Source organism: Marmota monax, unplaced genomic scaffold, assembly GCF_021218885.2.
Source record: "Marmota monax isolate L192 unplaced genomic scaffold, Marmota_monax_Labrador192_F-V1.1 WCK01_AAM20220418_F8-fsc00051, whole genome shotgun sequence".
Classification (NCBI taxonomy): domain Eukaryota; kingdom Metazoa; phylum Chordata; class Mammalia; order Rodentia; family Sciuridae; genus Marmota; species Marmota monax.
The window spans coordinates 11,471,027-11,497,900 of NW_026695202.1; the positions used below are offsets into that span (position 1 = coordinate 11,471,027).

At 40.0% G+C, this 26,874-nt stretch overlaps 1 protein-coding gene across 1 annotated transcript in view; it reads left to right on the plus strand.

The window, feature by feature from the left end:
* Positions 1-10,434: 10,434 nt before the first annotated feature.
* Positions 10,435-26,874, plus strand: part of Grap2 (GRB2 related adaptor protein 2) — a 65,232-nt gene continuing 48,792 nt past the window's right edge. Inside the window, exon 1 of the mRNA XM_046429508.2 lies at positions 10,435-11,177. The gene's annotated coding sequence lies outside the window, so the exon portion shown is untranslated. The remainder of the gene's footprint in view (positions 11,178-26,874) is intronic.

Here is a 26,874-nt window from a genome sequence, read left to right on the forward strand (position 1 = left end):
AGGTAGGACAAGTTTGAAGGTGAAAAGTGGGGGTGAGAGCAATGGAACAGGAATTTGTGTTACTGGTTTATAAAACTCTTGACAAGTAGTTCTGCTGCTCCCAAATACAAATGATTAATCTCCATGTTGATAAAGTATCAATTTCCTACAAAAAAGCAAAAAAAATATGTAAGTTAAATATTCTTTAAAATACTCTACGGAAGACCAGGTCAATCTGAAAAATCTAGGTTGTTTCTAAATCAGTCTGCTCACTTTACATCAATCACAATAGAGGGTATACCACATTAGTGTTCCCAAGATAGGTACAGGAATATCCTTCATAAGAGATTGGCCTATATTATTTAAAGAAATAAAGGTGGTCTTTCTACTCCTAAAAGTTCTTGTGGAAAATATCATTGAACCTCTTTAGACAGAAATATAATTATTATAAAGCATTACATGAGTAGTAGACAAATTAGTGTAAGAAATGGAATTTGCTCTCTGACATCTCTTGCTTAACATATATTGCCATGTATAAAAATATTATGTCCTGAAAGCAATTAAAATGATGGTGAAAACTAAGAATCTCCTAGTGGTGCTATAACTATGTTCTTTTCAGAACTGTAAGTCATCACAATCTGATCTAAATATGGCCTGTTTTCTTGTTAATCTGAAAGAAAGGAGAATCAACTACTAAGACAAATACTTGTACCTCTGTGGACTACACAGCCAATTCACAGTACCCTAAAACCAATGTTTTTGTCCAGATAAGCTAGTAAATTAGAGTAAAAGGTTAAGTTGATCTTTATTCACCTTTAGAAAAAAGTATGGGTTTAGAATTAAACAGTGTCAACAGTGAGATTAAAATAATGTAAAGATTTTCTTAAAGCCTGGAGTAATCAGCATGTATCTAACAGATCGCAAATAAGTGCATACAAAGAGAAACTCATGTAGGTTGATGCAAAAAACACATTAAAACTTAAAAGGGTCCCAGCTACTTGGGAGGCTGGGGCAGGAGGATTATGAGTTTGAGCCCAACCCGGGCAACATAGCAAGATCCTGACTCAAAATAAAACAAAAACTTAAAATGGTGTGTGCAGCCCCAAAACTTTACATGATTCTCGTGAATTATCAATTCACAATTTACATGAAATCATTCCCTTTCCTCTTCCATTACTCTGCATTAAGGTGAGTCAGTCAGTTTGCAATTTCTCCAGTGATTTACCACTTATGGCTTCCAAGATAGTGTGCCAAACTGATTTCAAGTCCTGATGAGTGAACAAACCCACGGCAGTCTAGACAAATCTATAATCCTATTTTATTTGAGAAACTACCAACATACAAAAGAAAAAAATGCTAAAATCCATAACGAATGTTATTTTTAGTTTTATTTCCTCCTTTACCTTTGCAGTTACTAGCTCAGGCCTGATTAATTTCTGTGTATTGAAGGCAGGCATAAATTTTCAGAAGCATCCTAAATGAACTATCATTTCTTTTTTAAAGACATAAAGATGTAAAAATGCAACATAACCTCAAGTAAGCAAGACAGAAAAGGTTATTGGTTTACTTATGACTTCTCAGAAAAACTACCATCAACCCTAAGAAGAAAAACACAAAAGCATTTCTATAACTTCATGATTTTCTCATTTGCACTTCAAAAATAGGCATGTTTATTGGACTCCCCCATGCAGTAAAAACTGATTTATAATGCTTCAATAAGCTATTAAAGCAGGACACAGTAGCATATACCTAAAATACCAGCAACATGGGAGGCTGAGGCAGGAGGATCACAAGTTCAAGGCCAGCACTGGCAATTTACTGAGAACGTGTCCCAAAATAAAAAGGACTGGGGATGTAACTCAATGATAAAGTGCCCCTGGGTTCAATCCCAAGTACCAAAAATAAACAAATAAAAATAAGCTATTAACATTTTCAATTTCTACTGTTCCTTTTTACCCTCTACCAAACTCACTCAAGGCAGAGATTCACTATGACATTGGCTTAGAGAAACAAATATTGATCTGTTTCTTTACAAGTCTATTAAAAAGAAACTGTTAGAATGCTGAATTGAACAACAGCTGTAAAATATTTTTTATAGCTACCTATCTTCATTTTGGAACAATCTTAATTTTTAGGTTTTCTTATATTCTCTAATCTGTATTAAGTTCTTTGAAGTGCTTTTTTTTTTTTAATTTTTTATTGTTGGTTGTTCAAAACATTACAAATTTCTTGACATATCATATTCCACACTTTGATTCAAGTGGGTTATGAACTCCCACCTTCACCCCATACACAGATTGCAGAATCACATCAGTTACACATCCATTGATTTACATATTGCCATACTAGTGTCTGTTGTGCTCCGCTGCCTTTCCCATCCTCCACCATCCCCCCTGAAGTGCTTTTTTAAATAAATTTTCTGCCCCAGAAAAATAGCAAAATAATAGGCTCAGAATCCAAAATAGAAGTTTAAAACAGACATATGTGACAACATACCATAATCAAATATTCTCCCAATTATTAGAAAAACGACAAAGAAAAAGTCTGGATAGGTAAATTAATATCGGGGCTGGGGATGTGGCTCAAGCAGTAGCACACTCACCTAGCATGCGTGTGACCCGGGTTCGATCCTCAGCACCACATACAAACAAAGATGTTGTGTCTGCCGAAAACTAAAAAATATTAAAAAATTCTCTCTCTAAAAAAAAAAATAATTAATTAATTAATATCACTTATTTATGTGCAGTGACATTAAAATAAAATATGAAAGATACCATCAAACTACTAGTTTTTTCAGACTAATATGAATTTCAATCAATTGGTATTAGTTGTAAATTATGTCAGTTTATTATGTTTTAGACACGTGACTAGACAAATGCTATTTACTCACATCATCAAATAACCTTGAGATTATAATTAGTCATAGGCTGTATAATGTTTCAGTTAATGATGAACTGCATATATAACCATGGTCCCACAAGATTAACTTGCCTAGTGACATTATAACCACTTAGATTCTATGATATCTATGCAATGACAAAAATCACTTAATGGTGTTATTTCCCAGAAAGTATCCATATCATTAAGCATCACATGATTGTAAAGTTATGACATCTGAATCAGAATTAGTGTCAAGAAGGCAAATTTCCATATTTGATTCTCAGTTGTCTGGCTATTCACATCATTATAATGTTGAGAAATAGTGGGAAGAAGGAATTTCATGTCACAAATTTGTGTCATCTTCTCTGAGAAGCCTTCACTGACCTCACTAACTTAGGTCACCCTATCACATTCTCTACAGCAGCAGGTTAATTTCCTTCATACCAGTTAGAATGATTTGTACTAACCTATTTGTTATTGCTGTTAGTTGCCTTTCTTCACTACCAGACTAGAAGCTTCTTGAGAGCAGGGACCTTGACCTACTTATTTACTCCTTTAATCCTAGATCTACCAGACACCTAGCAACAGAAGGTACTCAAGAAATGTGTGATGACTGAATGAACAAATGACTGAATGATTCTGCTTTTGGATAAACATGCAATAGCTTTAAATTTTAAACATGATATATTAAAAATAAAATCTATCTCTTGCAATTGTCAAGTAAAATTCTAAAATTTGGGGCAAGTATTTTCAAATCAATAAATATTTCTTGAGAACCTATCATTTATCCAGCTTTGTGGAATAACATAAAACATGATCCCTATGCTCAAAAGTCTTACTGTTTGGTTAAGGAGTTTTCTCCCCTAAATAATTCTAAAGCAAACAAATAATATGGTAGAAAAGGTCTCTTGGTTTTCTTTTTAGATCTGTCCACTTACACAGTGCTGTTTCCTTTTCCCCACTTTACCTAAATCATAACAGGAAATTATTTGACAGGTGACATTAAATTAGTGGAATTCAATTTCTTTTAACAGTAGTTCAGTGCCTATACCATATGTTACATGATACCCACAGTAAGGTGTGGGGCTGCTCTCAAGAGTGAAATGAATCAACATATCTGCAACAAAAACATGCTAAATATTTGGAATAAGGACTATAAATGGTCTCACTTCAGTTCAGATTTTACTTCAAGTGAATCAGAAGGGGGAATCTGTTTTCAATTTTTTTTTTGGATTTCAGAATTGGGAATAAGGAGGCTGGGGATGTAGCTCAGTTGGTAGAGTGTTTGCCTTGCATGCACAAGACCCTGGGTTCAATCTCCAGGAAAGAAGGAAAGGAAGGAAAGGAAGGAAGGAAGGAAGGAAGGAAGGAAGGAAGGAAGGAAAGTAGGGAGGGAGGGAAAGGAAGAAAGGAAGGGAGGGAGGGAAAAGAAAAGAAAAAAGAATTGGGAATAAGGGATGGAGGAGCCGGACGGACTATCCAAAGACTTAGAACAATACTGGCAAAAGCAGCTATGAGGCTGCGTGCCCAGAGCCATCGCTGGAATGATGCATTTAGGGTAGTGTAGGAGAGAGCAGCTCTTGTTTTGCACGGGTTCTGCCTACGACTTGAGTTTGACTCAGGAGGACGCAAGCTCTGGCCGAGAGTAAAGGAGAATAATCAGAGAGAGTATCACTGCATTAGGAAGTGTTACTACTTCGATGGGGGTGGGGGGCGGTGCAATAGGAAGAGAAACTTCTTTGAGACCTAAATATGTGTTCATTAATCCATTCAATTAATAAATTCCCAGGGCTTACCCTGTGGCAGACTCCATCCTAGGAGGAGGAACAGGAAAACCAGTGCATAAGACCTGTCCCTGCCCACTGAAATCAACAGTGACACCTAAGACCTCATCTCCCTGCTTTAATTAGCATTCAAAAAGCACGGTTTTGAGGTCTTGCTCTGCCATTTGCAAGTTAAGGCTTAATGACTCTGAGCCTGTTTCCTCATCTGCTGCTTCAGGAATAATCCACAGGACTGTGAACAGAAAGAACGGAGAGGTATGGAAAGAAATTTTAAACAACAGAAGGTAGAAGCCGAGAGAGAATCAACTTCCTGCAGACACGGCCTTCTCTTGGCAATCCTTTCAGAGTGACCACTGTGTATGGTGGGCCCGCTGCCCGCCTCTCGGCCACCATTCCAGCCACCGCCAAATGCTGGGGCATGGTTTCCTGCAGAGGGGAACCTGGGCCACGGGGAACCTTCCAGAAGAAGGGCTGGCCATGATGGCGACCTGCAGCAGGGACCTTCCCTCACACGAATGCTGCCTGGGAGCCCTAGGGCCCTCCTGTGCCCGGCCCGCACAGGCCCGGGCTGCTGGCAGGGAACCAGGGGCGGGATGGCGGCCAGGACCCTCCAGCCCCTCTCCCACCGCACCCCATTACCTCAGGGAAGGTGCCAGCCGAGGCCCCGGGACCCTTTCCCGCTCAAATTCAAACCATCAGTTCCCGGGGGGCACCTGCTCCAACCCAGCCGAAGCTTCCACGCCCTCACTCACTTCCGGTTCCGGTCTTCCTCACTTCCTGTACCGCCCCATCCGGGCCTCGAGGCGATAGATGGCGGAGGCCGAAGGGCCCAGCCGCAGGGTGTGAAGCAAACGTCTTTCCAGTCTGTCTGGTTGTGTCGCTGCCCTTTTTTCCTTACGAAGACTAAAGTCTTACTATTTGTATGACTAGTGAGATTCTAACTGACTAGAAACGTCACCCACTGGCGCTGATGGCCACCTCGACGACAGAGACTTGAACAGAGACAAGCGCAAAGTGCATGCAATGGGCGGCCATGGAGAGCCTCCATGGACAGCCTCCATCGGGAGCCTCCAGTGGCTGAGGACTTGGCGCCCCGCCGAGAGGCAGCCATTGGTACATAAGGCTGATATGCCGTGAGCACCTGCTTAGTGCCAGGCAGTCAGGAACCTGAGATAAAACACAGCCCGTGCCAGATGAGTTCACAGGCCCCTGGAGGTGACAGGCACCCTCACCGAAGAATGTGACAAGATACGTATAGCATAATAACAGAGGAAAGAGCATCTAATTCTGCCCAGGAATCTAAGGGCAGGTTTCGTGGATTGAATCTTTAAGGAACTCCCTATCCAGGGAGTTCACTGGATAGACACAAAGTAGAAGAGGACGTAGAGGCAAAGGACGCATCATGTGTGAAGGCCTGAAAGCCGAGAGAACCTATGATCTTGGTAAAACTCCAAGTACTGTAGCTACCATGCCTGCCGCAAAGCTATTAGTGGAACAGTGGAAGGAGATGAAGTGGCAGAAATCAGATCCTGAAGAATCTTGTCCACACTACTAGGTGATTTTATCCAGCAGGCATTGAAAATAGAATCAAGCCCATGTTTTAAAACACCTTGGTGAGTGAGTGGAATACTGATTAGGATGGGAGGAGAAGACTTAGAGGATAGGAAAATGCTTAGTAGTTAAAATTTACATGTTCAGCTTCTAGTACTTCAGTTGTGATTATGGTAATGGCCAACATTGTCGGTACTGACATGTAAGCAGGTAAGTACAATATAAAATGAAAGGAGGTGTGAAAGAAGTCGGTGTGTTTGAAATACTATATAGCGGGCCACAATGCAGAGTAATGGAGGTAGGAGCCAGAGGCATAATGAAATGGTGGCCTAAGAAACAGATAGTTCAGGGCTTTCAATGACATACTAAGGTATTTGGATTTTATGCAATGAAGTAGTGGGGGACAAACAGCAAGTGTGTGATACATTGAGTTATAGTTGATGAAGATTTCCTACATACATCTTATTTAAATTTTAAAGGAGTCCTGAAATGTAGGCGTTTTTATCCCATTCTACAGATAGGAAGCTGAGTTTGGGAATATGCATTCATTCTACATTACTGAGCACCTGCATGTGCTAGCCACTATAGTGAGCCATGAGGATATAAGGAGTTATAGTCTAACAATCTAATAGTGTAAACAGGGAGAAATCAGCAAGTTTAAATAAATTGTCACGAAAAAGACAGGCATAGTCAGAAAAGGCTTCCTGGAGGAAATGAGATTAAACTGTTTGTAGGAATAAACAGGTTGTAAGAATTTTTCTGAATGTTTAACAACCAAGTGATTTCTTTGGAACTTAAACCCGAATCTCCTGTGTCCAATTCTGTGCTCTTTCCCCTGCTTGAAAGACCAATCTTTGGTCCTTGATTGTGAATTCTGTTGACATTCTTAGTCGCAATTCTACCTGTTTTATTTTGAGGTCAGAGATTCCAATTTTTTTTCTTTTTAAACCCATTTTCTCTTTTTAGAATGAATTTCTGCATGTTTGAAAAATAGATTGGAAGCAGAACAGAGGAATTGGAAGAAGAACAGAATGTTATAAGAGTTCTGGCAATAAGTGTTGAAGGCTGAACTAAAACAGAACAGAAGTCCCCTGTTATCCACAGTTTCAAATTCAGTAGTTTTAGTCACCCACAGTCAACTGTGGTCCAAAAATATGAAATGGAAAATTCCAGAAATAAACAATGCAAATTTAAAATTGCATGCCATTCTGAATAGCATGATGAAATCTCTCACCATCCCACTCCATCCCACCTGGGACATGAAACATCCTTTTACCAGCGTATGCATGCTGTATATGCTACCTGTCCATTAGTCACTTAGTAGCTGTGTTGATTATCAGATGAACTGTTGTGCTATTACAGTGCTTGTGTTCCAGTAACCCTTCATAGTAACCTAAGGCTATGTCACAATGCCTAGGTCATTCACTTCATTTCATGATGTAGTCATGGTATCATCTCACATCATCACAAGAAAAAGAAGATGAGCACAGTAGAATATTTTTAGAGAGAGAGACCATATTCACATTACTTTTATTACAGTATATTATTTTAATCTGCTATTAATAGTTACTTCTGTGCTTGCTCCCTTAATATCTAGATCCAACGCAATAGTCAGAGTGAGCCTTTAAAAATCTAAAACCCAAGTCAGTTTATATCACTCCTGAGTTCAGAATCTTCCATTGGCTCCCATCTCACTCAGAGGAAAGTCCAAAGGCCTCACCATGGCCAGCCATTCCCTGATGTTCTGTCTACTCCTCAACCTCCTCCCAGCTGTTCTCCACCTTGCTGCTTGTCTCAAGCCTGCCTCCATCTTCAGGCTTTGCAACAGCAAATCCCCACACCTGAAAAGCCATTCCCACATGTCCACAGGGCTGGCTTCCTCACTGTCTTCTGGTCCTCTTAAACATCTTTTGATCTCCCAACATAAAATTGCACACCCCCATCCCCGTCTCAGCCACACTACTTACCGCTCTCACCCTGCTTTATCTTTCTCAGGACACTAGCATACATATTGTTTATCCCTTTACCAGAATGTAGGATCCAGAAGGGAGAAGATTGTTATGTTCACTGGTATACTACCAGCACCTACAGCAGGCCTAACACAGAGAGGGTGTGCAAACTTCATTTATTGAATGAATAAAAAGAAAATGTCTGAATCCATACTATCAAATCAGCAGTGTACATTTTATCATAAAGTTAAACTAAGCATAATTATATGTAAGAAGTTCTGCTATGCCAGGCATGGGAACACACACCTATAATCCAGTGGCTAAGGAGGCAAAGGCAGAAGGATACAAGTTTGAGGCAGCCTGGGCAACTAAGAGAGACCCTTTTCAAAATTAAAAGTTAAAAAAGGGCTGGGGATGTAGCTCAGCAGTAAAGCATCCCTGGGTACAATTCCTAGTACCACAAAAAAAAAAAAAAAAAAAAAGTTCTGATATTGATGGTGATCCTTTAGAAGGAACTGCTAAAAATTTTTAAACAAATATGGTTTTGAATAAACTTTCTCCATTGTGGATAAGTGATATTTAATATATCCCTGAATCCTCCCAATTACCAGCTATTTTTCTCAGTGTCTAATGGTGAGGACTGAAGTGCTAACATATTCACATTAGGGTCTTTATTCGTAGGCTGTGCCTTTGTACTTGTTCATTAGAGAGCCATCATGAAATAAGCCACCAACATAGCCCTCCTCCCCTCCCACTGTGCTGTGTAACACAGCTGCCAATCAATTATTACCAAAATAAGTTCTCTTTGAGATTCTTCTGTTCTGCACTCTGCCTCACACTTAAAGGGGGAGGGATTATATTCTTTCTGCTGTGAGGGGGGGAGCACCCTGTGAAAAAATTAGCTTCCCCTTGAGGGTACAAGCTGAAAACCCCCTGATACTTTCTGTATGGCACCAATTAAACATTTTCCCTTCCTTTCCACTTCTCAGCCATGGAAGTTTAAGGATTCACTGTTCAACACTTTAAACGACTGACTTGGGAACCGCTGAAGAATAAGGATTTCAGTGTTCAGAAACTTGGCAATGGAGCTTAATATGATGATGGAAACTAAAAATGTCCTTAGACCATGAAGGCTGGAGAATATAGAGGCCAATGATCAGATGTTATTGTTTTAAAATCAGCAACTAGATTTTTTTTTCTTTAAAATGTCTATTTTTATAACATATAGGAATAGTGGGTATCCCATTCAGATGTAACTTGGATTTAAGAAAATCAGCCAAATTTGCATTAATAAAAAGAAAGCACATTATGAAGGAGTTAGGAGTAGCAAATGCTTCTTTTTTTTAAATGTTTTTCAGACTATTTTTTTAAAAAATATATTCATTTATTTATTTATTATATTCATTTATTTATATGTGGTGCTAAGGATTGAACTCAGGGCCTCACATGTGCTAGACAAGCACTCTACCACTGAGCCACAACTCCAGCCCCAAATTGCTCCCTTTAACTAACTCTATATTTACTGAGCATCTACTCTAAACAAAGTACCTTACTGATTCTACCAGATTCCTTCTTTTCTATTTCAATAAAAATATTAAGCAGTTATGACCAAGGGGAAAAGGCTCTTTAAAAAGTAAATCTTGACAGGGGACTCGGGGGGAAAGAAGGGAGCTGGGAATGGGAAAGACAGTAGAATGAATCAGCATAACTTTCCTATGTTCATGTATGAATACACGACCAGTGTAGCTCCCCATCAATCACAAGATTGGGAAGTTATTCTCCATGTATGTATGATATGTCAAAATACATTCTACTGTCATGTATAACTAAAAAGAACAAAGGGAAAAAAAAGTAAATCTTGAGCACAGTTTATGTATAAAGGGTCACAGAGATATAAAAGGATGGCACCTCAAAATGCAGAAATGCAGAATAAAATTTTAGAGCCCCCAATTGAGTTTTATATGAAACCTTCCCTCCTTCTTGGGATTCCAGAGACTAATGCTGGAAACATCCCTGGAGCCAATATTTCCCTCTTCATCTTGGGTCCAGCCTCCAAACTCTGAAGGGCTCCACTAAGCAAATAGCATTGTGTCTAATTTTATGCACAATATGCATGTTGACAATCCCTTTTGTAGCATGAGCAAAAAGAAAGGAAGAGGCCTTCTCATGTGGCAGTTGATATGGGGGGAGGGTGAGTTGTACATTTGAAGGTAAGAGCTAAGGAAGTCGTCAAAGGTGACAAAAGTCAATGAGTTGTTCTTAAAATCCCAGAAGGCCTCAGTCCAACCTGCTAACAGAGTCAAATCCAGAAATCTTAGGGGCAATCCTTGCTAATGCCAGACAGTGTGGATTGTGGCAAACCTGATTCATAGCTTTTTTGGTCAAGAGTCCTAGTATGAGCTGGAAAGTAATGTTACGGGCTGAATCCACATTTTCTCTGAGATTTTACCACTGTGCTTATTCAAGGCTGATTTCAAATGTTTCTCCTCACAGCCTTCCTGCTTCTCTGGATGCAAGGACCTACTCATAGAAAATGAGGATTTTCCTTAAAGGCAAACAGCACCGTGCTGATGGACCATGTCCAGGGTTCGAAATTTTCCTATGTGAACGTAAGTATTCAGAGGAGATATTGTTAAAATTGAAACCAGTCATAAAGAAGCAAAAGTGTTTCGGTGAACCTCCTGCATTTTAGTTCAACTCTGGCAGCAAGAAAACAAAACCACATAATCTAAGGCTCACACCCAACTCTCTGCAGCCGGGTATCTGCTAGTTCCTGTGTGGTTTGCCTGTAGACTACAGGGCGGTCTGGGGGTAGTTTGGAGGAAAGAGTAAGCGGCCCGGAGGAGGAGACGGCGTTGATGGATCTGTAAGCTTGCACCCCTCTCTGTGGTACTTGGAAGAAGGCACAAGGTGGATCTGTACTCTGAAATGCAAAAGTTTTGATGTTTGAATTCATCTTCCTGCTCTCAAGAGAGGATTCTAATAACGCAGTGTCAAAGCCAAGACACAAACTCAACCTCTCCTCTTCTAAAAGGTATGTCATCATACAACCTCAATATGCATCTTCTAGAAACCTTGAGCCATTTTATGACTTACAGAATGTTCTCCCCTACTCAAATCTAATTAAAATGAATCCCATGGGGCTTTCTATATTGCTTTTAATATTTTAGTCAATCAGCTAAGTTCTCTAAATCTTTTGCAGTGACAATATTTGTGATGCTAGGACTTGACTTCTATCAGATACACCAGGGAAGACTTGGTCTTCACTCAGCCCAGAACAAAAACTTCCACTAATTGGCTTCAGAGCCATCTCAGAGAAAGACTTCGGAAGCTGGGGTCACACAAGTCAAATTCCACTTCGCCGTAGTCAGCCTTGAATCCAAATTGGGGAGCAGGAGGTGGTAGAGGGCTGAGCAGCAATGAACGAACACCAGACTCTGAGGGCAGGTCTCTGTGTGCTCAAATTGCCATTTGTCAGTATTTATGTTCCCTTTACAAAGAACTCCAGTTTGTGTTCCTTTACAAAAAGAAAACTTTCCATTGAAATATATTTGGAGAGCGTATTGTCTATCTTTGTCTCTTTATTAATAGTTAGGCTATTCTGACTGTCTCCAATTGAGGTGTCCAGTTTAAAGATAGCTCCTTTAAGCTCTTTGTCCTCAACTGTTCTGAACGTGGGGAGATATTCCAACAACTTCACTAACTTAAAAGTTATTATAGTTATATGCTTTGAATTAGGCCGTTGAATTTGGCTCAAAAAAAGTATATGTAATTTTTTGTACTTTATTGAAAACACATCACTAGATAAATTAGAGATGTTAGGATCTAAAAATTCAATGAAAAATTTTTATGTGCAAATATTACCTCAGGACAGGACACTTCAGGTCAAAGAATCTTTTGTTCTTTGCAACTACAGTTTTCCTAAAAGTTCTTTATTGCATATCTTTCTTTTCTTATTTTTGTTTTCAAAAAGAACATTAATTTAAAATACTTTCCTTTAATAACTTGATATTGTATATACAAAACTTTGTGTTTATAGAATAATTTTAAAGTGATCCTCTGCCTAAATCATCCACTATTAAAAAACACAATGTAAATAGAGAACTATGTAAGTGCATTTAATTTTTTTAAAATTGTGATTTGTATTTTTTTCAAGAATTTTCTGTTCTTTTTGTAAAAGAGAGTTGGCTCTATGTCATTGACTAAAACTACCCTTTAGAGTCAACTTTAAGTGTCTCCCATATAGTAAACTATAATCTTATTTTCCCTGAATTGTAATAGCTTTTATCTTTTTGAAAATACTTTAATGAGCAGAACAGGAGGTGACTGATCTGTTCAATATGAATAAATATTTCTGCTAATATATTATCTCTTTGAATATCTTCCACATTGTGAAAGTCCCCCCCTTTTTTTTTTAATTTCAACAGTTCTACCTCTACCTCATAGGAGTGGTGTAGGAATAAATGAGTTAATGTAGACACAGAGTACTTCAACAAAAAGGCAAGATGACATCATTATTATTTCTTTGAATCCTGATCACTTTCTTCCCATCTCTTATACAAAATTCATCTCACTCACTGGCTGAGATCATCTCTTCTGGAACCATTGCCTTCTTTGAGGCGGAAAATGATCCTAATTCCCATATGCTTATTGATTCCCAGAGCATAACAACCTGCTGGTGTTAGAAGCTTAAAGGGCTCATGCCTGAATTTGAACAGAACTTGCCTCTTTTCCTGGGTCAAGAAAAGTCTGTCATTATTCAAAAATATGTCATTAAGGGTGATTCCATCAGGATTTCTTAAGTAAGTAACAGCGGCTGCTGGATTAACCATAGGTCAGACTGTTCACGATCATGCTCCTAAAACAAACTTGAAACTTGATCAAGAATCTTCATGAGCTTAGTTATTTGAACCAACGATTGGGGGAGTTTGGCCACCATTTTGTCCATCTGAAGTCTCACCCAGTGTCTCTTAATCCGTAAAGGAGCAACTCAGCCTCATGTGTCTCTCCTTTCATTCTTCTTTCCTTTCTTTTTTTTTTGTCTGTGCCACTTGGCCATTCTCAGTAAAGTATAGCCTCATTTAACAAACATTTAACAGCATTTATTGAGATATTAAGATATTAGCTATGTGCCAATACTATGTGCCATGATCTGCATTAGGTACTGAGTTCTCTTCAACAATACTTTTCAATAAAGTTGAGCCAAAAGAAATTCAGTAAACATTTTTTTTTCTTTTTGGTACCAGGGATTGAACCCAGGGGCGCTTAACCACTGAACCACATCCCCAGCCCTTTTTATTCTTTATTTTGAGACAGGGTCCCATTAAGTTATTTAGGGCCTTGCGGAATTGCTGAGGCTGGCTTTGAACTTGTGATCCTCATGCCTCAGCCTCCTGAGTTGCTGGGATTGCAAGCACATGCCACCTTTCCCAGCTTTTAAAGTAGTTTTTTACAGTATGAATTTATAGACAAAAATTTTAGAGAATTAAAAGTAATTATTGCAAAGAACTTGGTGGTAAAACTCTTGTTCTCCAAAGGTGTAAGATATTTGTCTTATAAAGTAAATAAAATGTCTAAATTTGAAGAAAATTTGAAATATTAGTACAATGAATATCTCTCTACTTATCACTTAGGTTCAACAACTGCTAACTTTTTGTTCCATTTCCATGTATTTCTTTCTGAATGTTTATAGAATAATTTAAAAGTGATCCTCTGTCCAAAAGCATTCACTATTAAAAATACAATGTAAATCACAGGTAAAATGAAACTTCTCTCCTAAATAATTCATACACATCTAAGAATAAGGACAGTTTTCTATGTAATCACAATACCTCGTTATACCTAAGACAATGAATAGTAATTTCTTAATATCATCTAATAGCTAGTCTACATTTAACCTTCTCCATTTGTCCCCCAAATACCTCTTACACAGGATCCAATTTATTTTTTAACTTTATTTATTTATTTACTTATTTATTTATTTTGAGTACCAGGGATTGAACTCAAGGGCACTCAACCAGCCCTATTTTTTCTATTTTACTTAGAGACAGAGTCTCACTGAGTTGCTTAGCATCTCGCTAAGTTGCTGAGGCTGGTTTTGAATTTGAGATCCTCCTTCCTCAGCCTTCCAAGCTGCTTCCAAGTATTACAGGTGTGCATCCCAGCACCCAGCTGGGATCCAATTTTTTAAAAGTAAAAACATATTTTGTTATTTGGTTTTATATCTTATTATTCAGCACTGGATTTTTTTTTTTTTTTTTAACTGTTAGGCCAGTTATTTGGCAGAATGTCAATGTTCTGCATTGGTTGTTACTTCATGGTTAATACCCTCTTTATTTCATGTAAAACTCCAAGGTAGGACTGAACATACAACTAGGTTTTGGTTGAGCATTCTTTACAAGGTGCCACAGGGTGCTCCATATTGTGTCCTCCCAGGAGGCACAGAATACCAGGTTGTCACCCTAGCCATGGTGCTAAGTTGATCATGGCTCAAGGCAAAGAGTGCTCAAGGCACTCTTTCCTTGTAAAGGTACTTCACCCCCTTTTACGATCAGCAAGTAATCAGAGGGGGTCACACTTTGGCACTATGGTAATATCCCAAAAAACACACACCCACTGATTTTAGGTGATAATCCTTTGTCTAAATCAATTATTCCATTGGTGGTCACATATATATTTTATACACTTGGGTGAGGGATAAAACAGAAATTCATCATTAGCAGCATCAGCTGCAGCTGTAAGTATTTATGGAGTACAAGAATTCAGATGGTTAATAATAGGAATAATAGGTAACACTGACTGAGCACTTGCCATGGAGTCAGACAGCCTGAGTTTGAGCCCAAGCCTGCACTTACCCAGTGAACTGGACAAGTTTCAATCTGCGTTTAGTTTTCTTAAGCTACAAAATGAGAGTAATAGTGATATCTATTTCATAGGATGTTTTGAAGATTAAATAATTTATACAATTTCCCAACACAATGTGGTATTGTTATTATTATCATTTTCATAATTATTAGCCACGCATTGATCTAACACTCTGCAGGTATTAATTTGTTTACTTCTCCTGGCACAGTGAAGACAGTGCTTCTATTAGCCTTCTTTCACAAATGAGAAAACTGAAGATATAAAGAGGTCAACTACCTGGCACAGGTTTCCTGAACTAGTAGATGGGTAGAGCCAGGATCTGAACCCAGGCAATCTGATTCCAGAGCATTCTCTCTGAAATCTGGTGTGTGGTATGAGGACTGATGCTAATGGAACTGAGTGGAAATCAGCAACAGGGTCCCCCCACCACACACACCCTCGCCCCCATCCTCCCCCCTCAACACAAACACTCACACACACACACCCTCCCCACCTACCCACCCACATTCCCCACATACATACACATTCCCAGGTTTGAAGTTATTGAAAATCTGAGCGCATTGCTACCAAAACACACTCTAGGTTGCCTTCATCTGAATAAGAATAGCATTCTATTAAGCATGATAATTATACATGTTGCATTTACATAGCTTAAAGCCCCGTGTAAGAAACTTCAAACATAAATAGAAGTGAAAAGAGTCAAGATGGAGGAAGAGGAAGTTGTTGGAAGAAAAAAAAATCTGAAAGGAATAATACAGGAGGGGAGTTATGAGGCCTCAGAGCCTCAGGGCAGAAGATGGTATTTTGATAGAGTCAGGATGGAGGAAAAAATCATGGTCATTTTTCACATTCCTGTACTATAGAAGATTTTACCACTAAAACACCAGAGTATAAGCCTTGTCAGATTTATGGAATAAGGCACTGGGTTTCTCATGGGAGGATGGATGGGCGTTGTTAGCAGGTGACTTTCTGGCTGGTGATCTCCTAGGGTACTCAGTGAGTCAGTCAGTGGCTTCTGAAACAGCTTTATCCAGAAAGAGCCTTACAAAGGAGGTACTGGCCTTTGCCCCTTCATTAGCATGACAAAAGGGTTCCAGTGCTGTGCCAAGTCTAATCCACTCCTTAAATTGCCATTATAGAAAGCTCTCAAGTGTAATTTTCTAAAGAGAACCAAAAATAATCGAGGGAAAGAAAATCCGGCATTAATAATGTTTTTATGCATTTCAAACACAGTCATCCTAAATTGGTTCTGCCTTTTTATGTTTTTTAATGAAAAACAGCCTAATTGATCAATGGTCATGAATAATACTTTCTCATTTGTTTTTCTCTACACCCCTCAGCCTTTGAGAGCCACAGGCTGGATGTGTGGGCCTACAAATTGTTTACAACTTGTGTCTTTTGTCTAGTGCTTTATGGGAAAATACTGGAAACAAACCACTGAGAACTCTGTAGGAACTCAGTAAATAATAGGTAGATAGTTCTCTGGTTAAATATGATTTTAAAGAAAAATCTCTAGGAAATATTATTAGCACACAAGTAGGGGAAAACAGTCTGGTTGATTCATAATTTAAAGTTTCTATCCATCATTTTATAGGTCATAGATTTTAGCCCTTTAGGGAACAAAATAAAAAGTCAGATAGCTAAAAAAGCTCTCCTCTTGCAAAGAGATTTGTTCTAAAAATACGGATCATAGAATCAGTTAGGCCAGCAGGAGGATCTCAACCATCCGTTAAATGTAAGAAATTTGTCAAATTTTAATACCTTCTAAGTTGATGGTCTGTATTCTGATATCCACTGCACATGGTTCTTACTGGTGATGGTTGGGGGTGGGAGGTGAGGGGTGGGGAGAGTGTCGCTGACATGTTTGTGAAGCCAATAAAAGCTATGAAAACTGTCCCTGGGGTGGGAGAGCCCCTGTGCCTAGCTTCATCCTCAACAATTGTACCCCAAATTTCCCAGGTGCCATCTACATATGTTCAATAGGAAAAATGGCTTTATCTACAGTAACTCATACTAAACCCGATGGAGCTTCAGAACGGGTTTTCACACACTATCTCCTTTGATCCGGCTGTGGTCTTTGAGGTAGGCACATCATATATTTTACCTCTCATTTTGCAGAGTGGGAAAACCAAAGCTGGACAAGGTTAAGTGACTTGTACAAGGTCATATTTCTGAAGTCTTCCAGGGCTTGGCCCAGGGCTGCTGGGCTGCGATTCAGGCTCCTCACCCCACGCAGCTCTGGGAATAGCATTCTTGAATACAGGAACCCGTGACAGGGCTTCTGCAAATCTGAATTCTGGCTCTACCGAGAACTACCTACGTGACCTTGAACAAACCACCTGACTTCCTTGGCCTCAGTTTCCTCCTCGGTCAAGTAAAAGGTCAGGCATGTTCTCTGAAGTCTTTGGTTTTTTGTTGAAGTCTTCCTAACCCACTAAGAGCAGAGGGAAATGACTTTTTCTGCCATGGACCGTGAGACCCTTTGCCCTTTTCCTGAAGGTCACAAAAGCTGGCATCCAGATCTTGGTGGATTCCTTTGCAGGTTCCAAATCCTATTAGAAGCAATAGATATCAATGGTGGCTTGTGTGTCACTCTGTTGGCCACCCCTCTGGCTGCAGGGCTATTTCATAGCAGCTGTCCTCTGCCCCTGTGCTGTGCATTGGGCAGACATACCACAGGATGTCATTACCCTGCAAGGGCAGTTAAGCGTGTCACATGGAAATAAACGATGCTGATGGACTTATTAGTATTGGTAGACCCTGTCCTTCTGAGGAGGTTGTTCCTTTTGAAGGACACCAGGACTTCTACCTGATTTTTCATTGTTAAGAGTAATATCTTTAATGTCCCTGCAATGGGCTTGGTCGTAGGAGACTCCTGAGAGGGTGTGCAGCTCTGCACACAGACGCTGAGAATAAGAAAGGACATAGCCACCTCTCCTCCTTGACTTTTGGACTGTTCAGGGCCACGTACGCTTTGCCTGGATAGGCTGGCACCTCAGTAGCCAGAAAGGTGGCCTCTCTATTTGTGATTAACAGCTGATGATAGGAAATTGGGGCTCTGCTTCTCAGCCTCTTGCTTTTTAAATTTATTAAGTGGATTTCAGGCTGACAAGTGGGGTCATATCCACTTCTTACAGATGAGTGTATAATTTGCTGTGTAGCGTGTCAGGTCCTTGGGCTGTGGGAGGCAATACTGTGATGGCAGAGGTTGCGTACAAACCCAGCTGCTCTCTTCCTTGTTCCACCCTCAGCCCTGCAGATAACTCAGTGTGGCCCATGCACTCCTATGTCCTTGAGCAAAGTGATAGCATTCTTTAACCCCCAGTACAAAGGACTTAGAAAATTCGTGCATTGCTACCCAAAAGCATTTGTTTATTTGTGATGTAATGTAAATATGCAGTATCTCACTTTTCTAAGATTTAGAACATGGTTCTTCCTTATTTAAGCAAACTCATTTTGTAGAAATTTTATTTTCTTAGATTGATTTTTTTTTTCTTTTTGCAGTGCTGGGATCAAACCCCAGACCTTATGCATGCTATACTCCCAACCCTAATATTTTTTACATAGACTACACAGTTCACATTAAGAACCAGGGACTGACTGTGTGATATTGTGACTTGACACTTTGTGTGCTGTAAATCTCCAGATAAATGAAGAAAGAGAAGGTATGGGTCTCTCCTAGCTGGAGAGAAATTCCCAATGCCTTGGAACAAGAGACATGAAACTTGTAGCCAGTAGGTTTTCTTTTTCTCTAGCATGGTAAAATTAAAATGTAAGAAAGTAAGATTTATTATCCAACCAACTTTGTCAGCTCATATTATTTCATAAAGTGAAGGGTCAATTCAGTATTATTATCATCAAGAGAGTACACTGTGATGCTTTGTCAAGTAGATGCTATAAAAAATTACCTGTCTGGTTACTTTAATTCATCTTTTGGCTATCGTCTGCAGAAATTCCCTCAGTCCCTAACTGACGGGTACCCAGATGTACTGAGAACATTTAGGGTAATAAATACAAAAACATAATAGAGTCCTTTTCCCTAAGGAACTTCTATCTCTTGGGGAAACTAGGACAAACAAAAGAAAATGCTACCGTAATACAGAACTCACAACAGGAGATGACAGTAAATGGCTAGAGTTGGGGGTTTTTAGAGAGGCTTCTTGGAGGAGGTGGTCCTGTAGGCGGAGAGGAAGGTGTATGCAAAGAGGCACAAATGCATCCACAAATTTTTAACACCTCAAGGAAATCGTGGGAGGAATAGGGTCTTATTCATTCACTGAAAAGGTTTATTTTGCAAACAAAGAAGCCCCTCATGAAATTTTTTTCCCCTGGAGATCCAGAATTAAACTGTACTTCAGGTTCTCTCCCAGATAGGCTGCTCTACCCGGCTCTACACATGCCTCCCAAAGTCTTCTTTTTCAAGCCTAAAATTTCTTGGTTCTTTTAGCCATTCCTCTTGTGTGGTTTTGCATGCTGCCATCCTTTAAGTTCTCACCTCTGATGGGAGTACTCACCTCCAATTCAATTGTGGTGCCCAGAATGGAACAAACAAAACTTCTCCAGGAGTAGCCTGACAATGCAGAACACCATGGGGTGCCTGCCTCCCTTGATCTATACCCTATGCTTCTATTAATATGGTCCACAATTGCAATAGCCTTTTTGGCACTTATGTCACACTGCTGACTCATACTGAAATTGTGGTCAACAAACCCCATGGGTTCTCATGCATTACTCTTTTAAACCAGATTTTCTTATTCTGTAGTTATGCTGTTAATGTAAGGGGGCGGGGAAGACTCTAGGCACAGAGGTTTAAATGTAGTGACATTTATCCCTATTACACTTGATTGAATTGATAACAACCTGTCAAAATATTCCAGAGCTAGCACATTCACTCTCCTTTCTGGCTAATCTCACACTGGATCCTGGACTCAAAAGCATCAGAACCCCCCTTATTCTCCCCTTCCCCTTCATAAATCTGCAACTCTGGACAAATCTGCATTTTTTTAGACAAAATAACGGACTTCAACCTTCCTAACTATAAAATAGGAACAAATGTGAATGCCAATTTACTTCCCAAGTATATGCAACAATGAGTCAGACGTCTGCAAAACCCTAAGCAAATGTTACTCATCGACAGTTATTATATCAGAAAAGGAAAAGTTTGTTTCAGACTCTCAACAGCTTTCAAAAATGTGATTATCCTTATCACTACACATTACAGTTAATGGGCAGTCATTTATGCAACTATTTTAAAGATATAACTGGGTTATCTGATTTGGGATTGTAGTAATATCCTGTGATGTTAATATAATTTTTGCATGAAATTATTCATAATTCAAGTAAATGCCACAGGCATTTCTTCTTTGCAAGACCCATCAGAAGTGACTCTTGAATTGTATGAGTACATGTGAATTAGAATTAGCCAAATGCGTAAAAACCCACACACTCTTATGGATTTGTCAAGTTCCTAGAGAGTCTCCAACACATCTGTAAAGACTATATCCATTCTAAGTTAATAAGGAAATGGGGTCAGTGATGGATCGACATGAAGATTAAATAGCAATATCTTTTTTTTAGGTATTTCTGTCCGTTTTTTTTAATATCTTTATTTTGTTTTTATTGGTATTGGGGATCGGAGCCAGCGCCCTGCACATGCCAGGCGAGTGCACTACCGCTTGAGCCACATCCCCAGCCTAATAACAATATCTTTAAGCAAAAAAAAACAAAAAAAAAAAAAACTATACTATAGGAAAAAATTAAACAATTTTTATGTAATTCTCTTCTCTCCAACCCCTCTACCACCCAACCCTACCCTAACCATACCATAGTCTTCTATTAGTAACAAAGTGAAAGACTTTTGGAAATGTAAGATCTTCATCTCTGGCTAAAGCAGAAAGCTCACAGGTAACTGTATAATTATAAATATACATATTTATAGAGCTAAGAGAAAATGCCATATTTCTAAACATTCCCCTATGAACAGTTTTTGTTCATTCCAGAAAAATTCAGGAACATCCATATTTTTCTAGTCTGTGAAGAATTCAAATTTTAATGTTGCTCTTGTGATCTTGTAATTATGGAGTCCAAAGCCCCCCTGCCACCTGTCACCCATGATTGATAGCTTGACCTCCATAATTGATATAGCAAATGTGATCCCAGGAGCTTAGAAATGAGGACCTCAAGTTAAGTCTCCACCAATGCTCCAAAAAATAGAAGAAAGGAAGGAAAGAAGAAAAGAAGGAAGGAAATAACTCTCAGACTCTTCCTCAAACCTCAAAACTTGATTTTTAAAAAGATTTTCCTGGTGATTCTTGTACACAATAAAGCCTGGGAAGAACTTGTCTAGAGTTAAGATTTCTTTCCATTTTACCCATCAACTGCTTTGTGTTCCAATACAAAACACACAATCCCATGTGGTTTTAGGTAAGAGTGTAGTTATTAGTTCAAATTTTACCAAATTTAGCCAGGTGTGGTGGAGCTCGCCTATAATTCCAGTGACTTGGGAGGCTGAGGCAGGAGGATCACAAGTTCAAGGCCAACCTCAGCAACTTGGGGAGAACTGGTCTCAAAATGAAAATTAAGTAGCTCAGTGGTAGAGTGGGTTCAATTCCCAGTATCACCAAAAAAAAAAAAAAAAAAAAAATTCACAATCCATCCAATTCTTTCCCAAAGTATGTATAACTAGCTTTAAAGTACTTTTGCTTTCCTGGGTCCCTGTAGAGTAAAGTTTTCTCCACCACCCCACCCCAATCCCATGAGGGAGGGACATTTGGCAATGCCAGAGATACTTTTGGTCATCATAGGTTAATAAGGAAATGGGGTCAGTGATGGATTAGGAGACACTTTTGGTAGATAATTTGAGGGTGGGTAGAGTCCAGATGGCCCCCACACAACAAAGACTTTACTGCCCCCAAATCTCAGGGTGTGGAGGCTGAGAATTACTGTTGTAGAGAAAGACTCCAATGTGCAATTATATAAAGCTAGAATGCTGTAGGAGCCCAGCATGGTATGATATGGCCAGCAGAGAACATAGCAATGTCAGTGGCTGAGTGGCAGGAGTCTGGGGGACAGGAAGTAGAGAATTCTCCCACAGCCCTGTGCACAGTCAGCACAGTAACAGGGTTTGGGATCCAGGGATTAGGCACCAGGGGTGAAGCATAGGAGGGTTTTGGGGAGATGTAGCCTGGAGGGACAGACAGAGAATCTTTCTTTCCTAGAGCAATACTAGTTATGATCTCAAAATCATGTAAAACCCCCAAATCCAGAAACCATAGGAGAGCACCATGACAGATTTCAGGTAAATCCAGTAAGAAGGAAGTTAGCAGCAAGGCAAGAATCCCACTTACTAGAACTGGATGCCTTCCCGCCAGACCAGCAGCAGGGGTGACCTGATGCAAGGTCAGCTAAGTCACATCCAATGAGCTTCTTAAATCCCTGAGTCTACAGCACGCTTGGCTTGCGAGAAGCGGTCAAGTGCTTCTAGCTATGGAGGAAGATGGACAAGAAGCAAGCCAGGAGCTGACCCTGGCCACTGCAAAACTACAGGATAAGGAGCGGAACAGAACTCGGGAGGTCCTTCTCTCCTGCAGGGCACCTAAATCATTTTCAAAAGGTTGGGCTGGGGATGTGGCTCAAGCGGTAGCGCGCTCGCCTGGCATGCGTGCGGCCCGGGTTCGATCTTCAGCACCACATACAGACAAAGATGTTGTGTTTACCAAATACTGAAAAATAAATATTAAAATTCTCAAAAAAAAAAAAAAAAAAAAAAAAAGGTTATCTACTCTCAACTTTAAAATTTCCAGAGAAAGATTTCTTAAAGATCCATTGGTACCTTATAATCCATCTTAAGTCAAAACTGCTCCCCTACCCCTGACCCCACCCCCCCACCCCCGCATTGGGCCGAAAGCTGGCTTTCCTTCATCGCCTTACAACCCACGATGGTGAAGAACATCATGCGCCCTTTGCCACTGCCACGCACGAGCTTCTCTCTCCAGGCTGCGAACCTACACTCCGCAGCCATGTCCCCCTGGGAGGCTCTCCACCCTGTCATCCCTCTGTTCTCCTCTGGGCCTGCTCTGAGTCTTGCCTGCTTAGTTACCACCTAAATGTATGTATTAAAATATATGTTGTGTGCAGACTGCTCTCCAACCAGGAAAAGCAAAGAAGGGAGAACATGAGAACACTCACAGCTTTGGCGGTCTCATTAGTCTCTTTCTTCTTTCTCCAAGGAGTTGTCGATCTTGGACAGGTTTACATTCTGGCCGGAGCAATATTCTTTAGGCTAAGTTCCACTGAAACCTTTTGGTTGTCTGGCAAATGTTTTCACTGTGACCCTCACCTGAGGATAAAAGGGTACACTACCATCTGAAATAGCTCTGATGTAAATTTAGCTGTAAATAAAACTGGGATAAATGCATTTGTTCAGTTCCAGAGAAGGTGCTCTGTGTGGATTTTATTTCAAATGGGTGGCAAAGGGATTTATCCAACTGAACTCACTCGCTTTTCTGTAAGTGGATTAATTTCATTTCTAAGCAGGAGAGTAAGCTGACTCTCGGCAGCTTAAATGGATATGTTGATGCTGCCGACATCAGTAAGGTTTATTCCAACTAAATTGCAACAATAATGGTGTTTTGGTGGTTTTCCCTTCTGGAAAGTAATTGTCAAGGTGTGACAGTTTAGGAAGTGCTGTGAAAAATTGTCTATTAATAATACAGTAGACGGGGTGCTATAGGATGAGAGAAAAGACAGAGATGTCAAATGAGAGGGACAATCCTCCCTTCCTAGTTCCTGAACTAGTTCTTTGCTCCCAACATGGTTTCAAAAATTATTTTCTTTTTCTATAAGCATGTTCTGAATTTTCTGACTTGTGTTGCACATGGTACTGTTCATGTTGGTCACCCAGCCCCACTGGGCCAGAAGGGCACTGACTGCGCTTGCTATGTGCACCCCGCTAAGCCCACCGCATCACTGGGGTCTCCCTGCCACTGCGCGTTCGTCTCTTGGCTCCGCATCCCTCTCGATTTCCAAAGCCACCATCCCATTGTCCTCTTGGAACGCTGCATCTCTGTCTACACTGGGGCCTTCTCCTTTCATTTCTTCCCAATTGCTGATTTTATCCTGTCTCCTGCTTCTAACACAATAAGGCGGCAAGTAGCTTCTATAACTACTAGTTACTTTCAAAGGAAATCGCTCCTGGAGATGAGCCCCGTGGTGTCACGGGGCTGTTACATGGAGCAAATGTAATAATGGGTATGAAAAAGCAATTCGTAAATGGCAACATACTCTCCAAAAGTAAATTATAACTATTATATGACTTTAGGGTTTAAAAGGCAGCTGGATGATATATAAAAATTCAGTAAATCTCAGTAACACAGTTGAAATAGAAAATTAGAAAATTTGGGGCATTCACCCTTCCAACAATAAGCAGAGGCTTCTCAACATATTTTACAGCCTAAACACACCCCATAAGCCCTGTTCTGAGGACAGTGTCTGCTGTCCAACCTGGCATTGCTCAGGTCACCTTCCAAACTCCAAGCCAACCTTCAAGGGCTAGCCTCAAACCCACACCTTTTTCCCAAGACAAGAGAAATTTCTTTTTCCCAGGCACACATGTCAGTCTTATATTAGAATTATTTCTGTGGGTTTGGTTCTCCTGAATCGACCACTAACCCCTGAGGGGCAGGCAGGACAGTCTTAGCACCTATAAGCCCACTCCCCCAAAGAGGCTTCCTGCACCAGCATGAATGGAAGTAAATAGAAACAACAACTCAAATTAGAGTGGTCAGAAGAGAAGGAAGAGAATGCTCCAGACCAAAAGTGTCCTACAGATGGCTTGTCCCAGAGGCTAGCCTCAGATTTGGAAGGCCTTTCATGAGCATTTGCAGGACCTCTCTGAAATGGAACAGGGCCTATTAAATAGGCTCATAAAAATCCTCTGAATGATGAGTGATGGGTTTATTATTGTCCTCTGTAGTTTTCTGTGCATTTAAACATTTTGTTTTTTTAAAAATGTTTATATTTTAGTTTTAGGTGAATATAATATCTTTATTTTACAATGATGTGGTGCTGAGGATTGACCCCAGTGCCTGCCTCATGCATGCTAGGCGAGTGCTCTACCACTGAGCCACAACCCCAGCCCTGAAACATTTTCTTTTTTTAAATGAACACAAGAACCCCCATCAGATCTAAAAGTTAAAGTTGAATAAGTTTCATTATAACTTGATTTTCAGTAAAAGTTTTCCTATCGTTTGAATTATAAGTCATCCTTCACTTCCCAGCTGATTTGGACTTTATTGTCTAAATATGGTGCCCGTGAAATGTGAGTTCTTAGACTTTCACACCACGCAGCTTCACGGCATCCATATCAAAAGAACTTGCACAGAGTATGAGGCTCTTGGAGGAGGAAAAGTACTTTTTCTTTTTTTAAACAGATAACAACGTTTTTCTATACCTTTATTTTATTTATTCATTTTCGTGTGGTGCTGGGGATCCAACCCAGTGCCTTGCACATGCTAGGTAAGCGCTCAGCCACTAAGCCACAACCCCAGCCCCACCACCCTCCACCCCGCCCCCCAGGAAAAGTACTTTTTAGCACATTAAAAAAAAATCTTTGAGCTGTTTTATTATTTTAATACTTTAGCAAAGAAATGATTTTTTTTTCCAGATGACTTTTTGAGGAATCATCTTTAGAACAATTAACCATGGAGGAATTGTCAAGTATGTAATAGGTGTTCAATAAATGTTTTTTAAAAGGTCAAGCCCTTATAAACAAAAGATAACTATAGTCATTTAAAACAGGAGCAAGGGGTATTGTTTCTTATTGCTTCTCTTAGGTATTCAATAGAAGTATTTTTTAAAACAATTTTTAATGGAAAGCTTGGGAAAAGATCAGACAGTTTACAGGAAACTGTCCTGTGGAGAGCAGATTGTAACTATGTTGGTGACGATGTGATCCACATTCGTGTGAGGGATTTATTGTCATTGAGGATGGAAGCTATGTGGTGACTGTGACAGAGGACTAGCTCAGAGCTCCTGCCCATGCCAAGCTCCTGAGCATCACTCTGCTCTTTCATCTGTGGCCTGAGGCCCCCCTCAATTATTTCATGTGTGCAGTCTTGGCACAGACCCCACTTCATAACTGCAGCCAACTTCCCCAACAACAGGCCTCGGCCCCTTCACCGGCCAGAAGCTTCTTGTTCTCAGAACTTCCCCTGGAATCCCGGGTTTGCAGTGATTGAAAAGGGAAATAGCTATCTTTGTAGACTTAAATAGCGGCTCTTGCACAAAACCACTCAAACTCATCCTTAAGACATGCTAATTTCTCTTTTCTCTCTCTTTGATTGAACTGTTGACCTCCTGGCTGTGTAACTAGCTATTACCTCAGGTATGTTTGGAACGTTTTGCCCTAACCACCCTGCTGTAGTTGAAGCTGGTCCACTGGGGCTGAGATCTCCCTAGATGGCACAAAGAGAGCAGAATTGTGAATGTTCTGGGCTCAAAAAAAAAAAGTCCCTAAGAAAACCCCATGACATGGAGGGAGAAATTTAAATCGTTGATGTCGCAGACCCTCTTTGGGACCCACATAAGTTGTAGAAGGATCTAAACATAGAGGGGTTTGTAGTTCTTCTATTTAAAAAATGAAAGCAGTTCTGTTTTCTTAGAAGTCTGCTTATGCAACGTGGCATCTGTCACAGTCCTGGGTTGACCAGACCCCAAACTACCTTTTGGAGATATGGCTTTAACCCCCTCAAGAAATGGGTGGCATTTTAAGGTGATGTCCCACTTATCCTTGCAATGACAGATGGTATAGAGAATGAGCATATTCTCTAAACAGCAGTAAACAAACATAGGGAGACTGAGGCCCAAAG